Source organism: Pteropus medius, unplaced genomic scaffold, assembly GCF_902729225.1.
Source record: "Pteropus medius unplaced genomic scaffold, Ma_sr-lr_union100, whole genome shotgun sequence".
Lineage (NCBI taxonomy): Eukaryota > Metazoa > Chordata > Mammalia > Chiroptera > Pteropodidae > Pteropus > Pteropus medius.
Window position 1 is genome coordinate 15,620,285 of NW_024351730.1, and position 9,466 is coordinate 15,629,750.

General features: G+C 30.3%; 1 pseudogene; it reads right to left on the reverse strand.

Annotated features, from left to right (window-relative positions):
- Window positions 1-5,482: 5,482 nt before the first annotated feature.
- LOC120588628 (uncharacterized) lies at window positions 5,483-5,599 on the reverse strand (annotated as a pseudogene).
- Between the last annotated feature and the right edge of the window lie 3,867 nt (window positions 5,600-9,466).

Genomic DNA, 9,466 nt, shown 5'->3' on the forward strand with positions numbered 1-9,466 from the left:
GAGTTTTTATCATAAATGGATGTTGAATTTTGTCAAATGCTTTTTCTGAATTTATTAAGATGATCATATAATCTTTACCCTTCATTTTGTTAATATGGTCTATTACATCAATTGATTTGCAGATGTTGAATTATCCTTGCATCCCTTGAATCTCACTTGTTCATAGTGTATGAGTTTTTTAATGTATTGTTAAATTTTGTTTGCTCATATTTTATTGAGAATTTTTGCATCTATTTTCATCAGGGATAGTGACTTGTGTTTTCTTTTTTATGTAGTGTCTTTGTCTGGTTTTGGTATCAGGGTAATGCTGGCCTGTTAAAATTAATTTGGAAATGTTTACTCCTCTTCTGTATTTTTAAGAATTTGAGAAAACTTGGCATTCATTCTTTAAATGTTTGGTAGAATTCACCAGTGAAGCCATCTCATTCTGGTCTTTTGTTTGTCGAGAAGTTTTTGAATACTGATTCAATCTCCTCACTAGTAATTAGTCTGTTCAAATTTTATGTTTCTTCATGATTCAGTTTTAAATGGTTTTATGTTTTTATGAATTTGCCCATTTATTCTTGGTTGTCCAATTTGTTGACATATAATTATTCATAGTAGTCTCATATGATCCTTTGTATTTCTGTGACATGAGTTGTACCATCTTCCCTTTTATTTCTGATTTTATTTAAGTATTTTCTCTATTTTTCTTGGTGACTCTGGCTTGGTGAATCTGGCTAATGGTTTGTCATTTTTTTTTATCTTTTCAAAGAAGCAGCTTTTGGTTTTATTGATTTATTTCTATTATCTTTTTAGTCTATTTCACTTATTTCCGCTCTAAGATTTGTTATTTCCTTCCTTCTAGCAACTTTGTGTTTCATTTGTTCTTTTTTTTCTAGTCTCTTGAGGTATAAAGTTAAGTTTTTTACCTGAATTTTTTATTCTGAATGTTTTTAGCTTTACCATTTTATATATGGAGAACCTGAAATCTGGTCGGATCTAAGTTCCAAGGAAGAAAATAATAAATAGAAGTTGTGAATTAGAGTGAGCTACTCTTTTAAAATGCACTTAGTTTTGCTTGCGAACATGTAAGATCCATTTAGAATAATAATGTTCTGCTCTCTGGAAACGAATAAGGTAAGATACCTGGATTTTTATTATCTTTCATATTTTAATTGTTGACTTTCCTCAGACAACCAAGAAAGATACAATAATTATAATTACAAAAAAAATAGATATAAAAATAGAAATACATGAAAAATAGTCAACTTGATCTAAATTTTATTTAAAAAAATGAAATAAAATAATCAAATTTTAATGAAATCTGCAATTTGTTTTCTTACTAGCAGCAAGTATCATTAATGAATAACTATATTTTTTAACTCAATGAGTTATGACTAAGGATGGCTAATATCAAGTTAAATCCTTTCTTCTACCTTTTATAGTTGATCTAATGTGTTAATCTGTCATCACTAACTACATTATTCAAGCTTACAAATATTAATCTGCAAAAGAAAGACATGAATGGATCCCTCTTCATCTGTTCCTATTTAAAAAAAAATAATAAGACATTTAAAAATACATAATAATAAGACACACTCTGAGCATAACAGCAGCAAAAAGAAAGAAAAGGCAATTGATCAAAATGTGAATTTATTGAAAGATAAAACTGGAAGCAGCACAACTCTATTGGTACAATAATTACTAATTCTTTTCAGTATCTGCCTAATGAGTAAAAAAAGTTCCAATTCACAAGTAATACAAATAATTATTAGATTATACAATGTGTGAAGCCATTTCTACATTTGAAAATTTTACTCACAAAACAAATGGGCAGCATTTTAAACTGTTTAAAGCTTTCTGTATTACATAAGACTTTAATGTCTCTTTCAAATGTCTTTAAAACTATTATAAGTACATTAATAATGCATCTATATGTTAGTCCTATAATTAGGGATATAACTGAAAATGGGATTGTACTCTGAAAGTGTTTAAGGCTTTTAGGAGCTTCTTTTCTTTACATTTTACTCCAAGTTAAAGTTTTAGTAAATTTGTATTAGTTTATACCCTTTGCTCTGCCTATGTTAATCCTTTTACTTAATAGATGATCTAAATTTTATTGGTTTCATAACTCAGCATGCACTGTGAGCATGGCAGCTTATATTATTTCTATTCTGAGTTTAAAATATAAAGTGACAAATGGGCTATATTTACCAACATTGCTACCACCAAGAATTTGTAAATCTAAGTCTAATATTGAGCCCTGCAAGTGCTTTGTTCCTTAGTAAACTTTCCTTCCTATGTGTACAAGAGATAGAAGACAAATGGAATTATTTGTTCAGTGCCCATAGGAGGAAATTAAATATTTATTCAAAGTATGTTTTTATACATTGATTACAAATCCAATGTACAAGTGCTTTGGTTAATGAATATTAGCATTTCATATTGTAAGATGTGTAGATTACTTATAGCTTGAAGGCAATTTTAGATATAGCTTTGTGGACAAAGAAGTGGCATTTGTTCCAGCATTGAAGATTTTAAAACATTTCTGGGACAGAAGTGCAAAACTTGTATTCTTGCTCTAGCACTGACATTTTTTGTCCAAGTGACCTTGGATAAGTCACTCAAAGTCTTTGAACTCAATTTCTTCATTTTGAAATTATGAGATTAAAATGATAAATGAAATATTAATATATAACACATCTTGACATTGTAGAATACAAGGAAAAACATATACTACCTATAATATGTTATTATTATGTTTAAGATGGAACATAAACAATATTGACTAAATAGTTTTGCTTGTAAATTCTTCCATGACTTTAGTAGTATGTATTTTCCCTCCCTTATTTAACTTTACATTCTACTTATGTATATATAACAATATACTTTTTAGACATCTTTGAATTATTTTTAATTGTTTAGGTGAAAGATTACATATACATTAATATTGTAAGAGCTTTGGGAAAGAGGAGATCTTTTATTTTATCATCATTATCATCATTATTTACTCCTGAATTTTGTAAAAACATTATCAAGACCTTTGAAACAAATGTAATTTAAGTCTTGCCTCTACCATTTTATGACCATATGACTTTAAGTGAGTTACTTCTTAATTCTTTGTGTTCCATTTATTATTTTTTAAAACAGGGGTGGTACTGACCTTTTGGGGGGCATGCAAGGGTGAGATGAGAAAAAGCTGCCTTGTCAATTCTCTTCAGAGTACCTTGAACTCAATGAGTCTACTTTCCATTACACACATTTTGTAAGTTTCTTTTGAGTTCAGATAATAAATGAGAAGTTATACAAAAAGATGTTTGCAATAAGTTATGCAAAAGGATGTCTAGCAATAAACCAGCTAGAAGACCAAAAACTTTCTAATTTATTAACCTGCTTATTTCAAGAAATATGGACATAAATATAAATTAAAAAGTAGATATTTCTTTTTTTTAAAGATTTTTTTTTTTCTGGAAAAAAAATTTGCTGACTACTTAGTCTTTTTGTTAATTCACTTTAAAATTTGGCATTCAAACTCATGTCAATAAAATATTAGGAGGATTCAATCTCAGAGTAGATTTATAAAAGAAATATCTTTAAACATGCTGTTTTCACTTAGAGAAGCTATAACTCTGTTTTCCATGGTTCAAAGTTTTATTAAATGTTATAATTAGGGTTTCAAAAAATGGACTCTCTGGCTAAAATACTCTAAGGAGAACGAATTCTGTAATAGATGTATAAAACTGGAGGCAGCTCAACTCTGTCTGGGATCCTTGGCAGCCTGTGGGATTTTTAATAGGCTCTCTACACTTACATGTGCACATCATTTAACTAAATCCCAAATGCAAATGTAGTTTTATTTCTCATAATTTATTAATATTAATTTTGTTCTGTTTAACTAATTATACACATTCTGTTAGCAGAATTATTCAGGTGAGGGGTTAGTTCTTGAAAAACATAAAGTGTAGAATCCACCATGTTATGTAAAGTGTAATTGACTTTTGCCTTAGCTTGGGCTGCCATAACAAAATACCACAGACTACCTTAAAAAAAAAGAAATTTATTTTCTCAGTGTTCTAGAGGCCAGAAAATCCAAGATTAAGGTGCCAATTTGGTCCTTGGTGAAAATTCTCTTCCTGGCTTGCAGAGATTTACTTTCTTACTGTGCCTTTAAGTGGCAGAGAGAAAGAGAGATCTGGTATCTTTTCCTCTTTTTATAAGGCAGAAACCCTTTTGGATTAGAGCCCCACTCTTATGACCTCATTTAACATTTATCGCCTCCTCTCCATATACAGTCCAGTCACACCAGGGGTTAGTGCCTCAATATATGAATTTGGGGTGAGAGAAAACAAATATTCAGTACATAACAAATTTCAAGAATTCTTATGATTCTTCACACTAGTTAAGTGTGTCAGCAGATATATGTGTGTTTTCATTTGAACACATTTGGTTTTATATTTGATCAATTATTTATTTAGCATTGATTATCCAGGCTCTATCTTAGATGTGAGAGGATAGAAATGGAGAAATAACCTCCATCTCTATGAACTCCTGGACAACATTGCTCTGCAAGGTAGAAATGTGATTGGTTCTATGGAAACACAAATTGACATACACACTATATATTGAGCAGAGTGGTCTTAAACAGCTGAAGAGAGTGGAGAAGAAGTGGCAGGGAAAGAAAATAGCATTCGCAGAGAAATAGAGAGTGATGGTACAATGGGAAAAATGTAATTTGTTATGAGTGTGAAAGAATGATAAAAAATATTGTTGATAAAATAGTGCAGGACCATTTGATCAGATGAGTTATCTGTCAAGTTTTGGCATTTTTTGATTTTAAGAGCAACTGTGGTGAACCATTTATCTTGGAATCTAGCAATAAGTGTGCCCAAACAAAAGAATTGTACTAATGTTATTTTAAATGATCATTCATTTAAAAATTACCATTATAATAATTGAAAAATGATGAGGTGTAGTGTGTCTGACTTTTCAGTCAAGTGTAAAATTGTTAATTAACTAACCATCACAATTTTCTGGTGTTAAGGACTTAGGAAGATGGAGACTAAGGTGGGTAAAAGGACAATTTTATTATTTCTGAGAAAATCTGAAATTTATTGAGCTGTTTTTAAGTGTAAGACACTGTGTTCAACGAACTACATATATTACCTCATTCCAGGCTTGCCATAACTCTGTAAGAAAGATAGTTATCTCCATTTTACAGATGAGAGAGATTCAAGAATTTAACCAAGTTCCCTCAGCTAATAAGTGGGATTCCAGTCATATTTATCTGCCTTTAAAGTCCACTCGCTTTCTATTACTCTACCCTTCTCCTCTTGAGAAAGAAACTTAGGTTATATTAACTTGCATTATATAATTGATTGAGAATTTTAGCTTAGTAGTCCTCAGAGGAGAGACTTATGTGGCACCATTCTGGAATATTAGAAGAGTGTTAGTGGAAAGAGAAATGGTAAAAGGACATTATCTTTTTATTTTTTTTTATTTATGACTACAGCACCTGGTCTTCCTAGGTGGTCTCCCATCCAAGTACTAATCAGGCCCAACCCTACTTAAGCTTCTGAGATCAGGCATCGGGCTCGTTCAGGGTGGCATGGCCATAGACCATGGGCTGTGGTTCTACTGGGGCGCGAACCAGGACCTTCTGCATGTAAAGCAGACATGCTAACTGCTACACTATGGAACCACATCCAGGATATGATCTTAATTGTAATGTTTCCTTCAGCCTCTTGTATGAAAACAAATGACAATGAACCATTAATCGTTCTTTCTTGCTATTATACTGTGATTTCTGTTTAGGTTAACTAAAAAGAATTAATTTTCTCCCTAACATTATAGCTTTTAATCATTTTAAATGTAAGATATTTTACTCTAAAGCAATATGTTATTATCATTGTGAATGTTATCTTTTATTTAAAAAGGTACATTAATATGATTAATATTTACAGTGTATACTATTTGTGAAAATTATATAAAAATTAAAACTTTACTGAAAATATATAAACACCTTTCAGCATTCTTGTATGTTTTAGAATATCTGCAATCTTTTAGGCTAGTGTTTGGGGACTGTGGTAGACACACACTCAGGTGACTCCCAAAAAGTCGCACCTTTGTATAATCCCCTCATTTTAAGTATAAGTGGAACATGTGACTTGTTTTCTAACGAATCAGTTTCTACCCATTAAGTCTTTTATCATATCATTCCATTATAAAGCTTTTCTCAGGACTTCATTTCATCTGGTTTTGTTTGTTTGTTTGCCTGCCTGAAAGTAATTTCCATGAGGGAAGAGAATTTTGTTATACATAATTTTGTATATCCTGCCTCTACAGCAGTGCTTAGAATGTTGTTGGTGCTCATTAAGTTTTTGCTGAATGAATTATTAATTTGCATATTATTTATTTGTTTTGCTTTTCTGTCTAAATTTAATAGAATTCTTAATAGAATACTCCATGAGAGCAAGGTAATTACTATCTGTCTTTTTCACTTCTATGTTAAATATATCTAGAAAGTATTTAGCACATAATAAAAGACAAATAAAATGTATTCAATAAATACTACTAAATAATAATAACATTTATGTAATACTTTATATATTACTATATTGAAACATACAAATTTGACAATATATTTACATAAAGAACTATTTTATATAATCTGACTATACAAAGTTCATTTCTATCTGATTTATTTCTCACAGTAACTCAATAGGTAAGTATTATTGCTGTTAAGAGAAAATTATAGACTTTAAGATCTTTGGTCAATGAAAGAGTAGACTTGAGAGCAATTAAGCTTGAGAAATAAAGTCTTGATAAATGGAGAAAGATATGGTTACTTCCTTTTTCTTTGTAGTGTCAAGAGTATCCTGGACTAATCTTTCATTATCATAGCCTTGAAATGACACTTGCATCTTCTCATTATGTGTGGCCATAACTGTACAAGCCCAAAATTATTTCTACTCTTCAGTTAATGACACACCATATCCATCTACTTTCTTAGTTTAAATCCCTGGAATCCATTATTGATTTCTCTTGTTCCCTCATTCCTCCCATTCATTCTATTAGTTAGTACCTGAAGCTCTATCTTTATGTTCAGCATCTCCTCTGTTACCACTTAGTTCAATTCATCATTAACTTTCATCCGTACACCTCTGATATCTCCCTAACTAATTTCCCTATTCCATACATTCTCATTCACCATTCAATCAACTGCTAAAGTTATGTTTTAAACATGTAATTAAGATCATATTACTCCATTTTTAAACATAAACTAATAGAGCCCCATTCTTAAAACAAAATTGTAGTCTCTCCCATCTTAGGCTATGACTATTTAGATGAGCTGTTAAACTAGCTTTTAAATCTCCAGTTGTATGACTTTTTTTCACATACAATTGGCTATATTTACATTTGTTTTTTGTTTTTTTTTCTATTTCTTTAATGTGACTAGTTCTTTCTTCCTCCAGTTTTTTGCACTTCTTCTTTCTCTGGCTCTAGCTCTTCGAATGGTGACGGTCTTCTCTTCATTCTGGTCTCAAATATGAAGGTCTCAATAAGATCTTAATTCACCATGCTGATTAGTGTTGCCACTGCTGATCACATCCATCAATCACACTGTGTCACTTAATTCCATTTATTTCTTCACGAAATTATTACTATCTAAAATCTTATTAATTATATGTTTACTTGTTTATGGTCAAATCGTTCTGCTGGATCATTAGCTTCATGAAAAAGATTATTTTTTGTCCTGTTTATCTTTCTATTCTGAGCATCTTGAGCAGTATCTGGTGCTTATAACAACAAATATATATTTTTTAAATTAATGAATATATAAACTTAATTTAATGAATCCAAAATGCTTCTCTAAAATGCAATCTGATAAAGTCACTACCTTTTCAAAATTTTATAGTAGCTTCCCATTACTGGTAAAAAAATAAAACGTCTTTAGTTTGAGATATACTATCTCTCATAATTTGTTCTGTTGCTTCCATCTATCATAACTTTAGCTTTATTATACTATGTGAAATTTTCTCAATATAAATCCTACCACATATTTCTAAATTCTGTTCCCTTGAAGTGACATTGATTAAAAAGCTATCTAAAATTTCATCAGGTCCACAGTCTGTAGAAATACAAAACTTGAGGAATTTACACAACATGCAGCTGTGGATAATGTTTCTGACTTGTTCCTATTCAAAAATTTTTTTATTGCTATTTCTCTCCTGAACTTTTGTCTTGTTTCTGCTTTACAAAATTTTATTCTAGTACCCCAGTTAAGTGTACTAGAACAGTCGCTTCTCTTTATCAGGGATATTTGGTTATTACAAACAAATTTTTTAAAAAAGCTGGGACCAATGCTGTTCAAATTAAACTAAGCCTGGTATTCAAAAAGAAATACAATCTAGCAACCAAAAAAAATCAAAAGTAATTCAATCCTTATTATTATTTTTTTAAATGCCAGAGAAGTGTGTGTTCTTAAAGCAAGAAAATACTAAAAACATCTGATTAATATCTATTTTAATATACTTCACACTGGTGACAGCTGCTCTCTAAAAATTTGACTGACTTTATTCTTGAAATTTTATGAAATCATTATTTTTATATTTTTTTAAGGTAAAAAAGAAAGTATTTATCTATATTTTTTTTGATCATTATTATTTGGGATAAAAAATAGAAGGAACACTTTGTGACTTCAAAGAACTTAAAACTTTAGCTGGAAATGTTATAAAGGCACAAACATATATGCATTTATCCTCTCACCATCCTAATTTATAAACAAATATTAGATTCTATGGTACAGACTCAAAGGAATATGTTTGTTTGGTGTAATATGCCCAAGTAAATACAGTGCCAGCAGTAACGTTCCTTAAGGCAATAAGTAGTAAACCCAAATTAGGCATGGTGGAAGAAAACTGAGGCTGGCAAATGGGTTACTATTTAGTTTCTGTTATGAACTTCTCAATTTAATTTAATTTCCTAAGGACCCTCGATACAAATTTCTAATACTTTAGCTCTTACATATTGCTTAGATACAAAATTGGCTCCAGTTACATCAATGTACTAAGACCCAACGATTCAAGGCAATGCTATATGGTAGGTAAAACATTTTCTGGTCCTTACAAGATGCTTAGAAATGTACTATGTGGAGAAGCAGGGTAGATAGAGCAACAAGACAAACTTGGATATTATAAATAAAGGCGTTTGAAGTATCAGTGACATTTTAAATCTTCTCAAAGAATTCTTTGTTGGAAACAGTAGAAGATTGTATGGCTGTGCTTTCTACATCATTCATTCAAGTATACATATAAAATGCATTGTTTTGAGATATGCTATCATAAGAAGTTGTATATTAAAAGATAAAGTTGAAATTTTAAAATATTAAACTTTAATAATGTGTAATACCTAATATTCCTTTAAATAGCCTTAAATTTCATGTTAGCAAAAATTATAATTGCTAGGGAAATTCTTCAGCAAAATC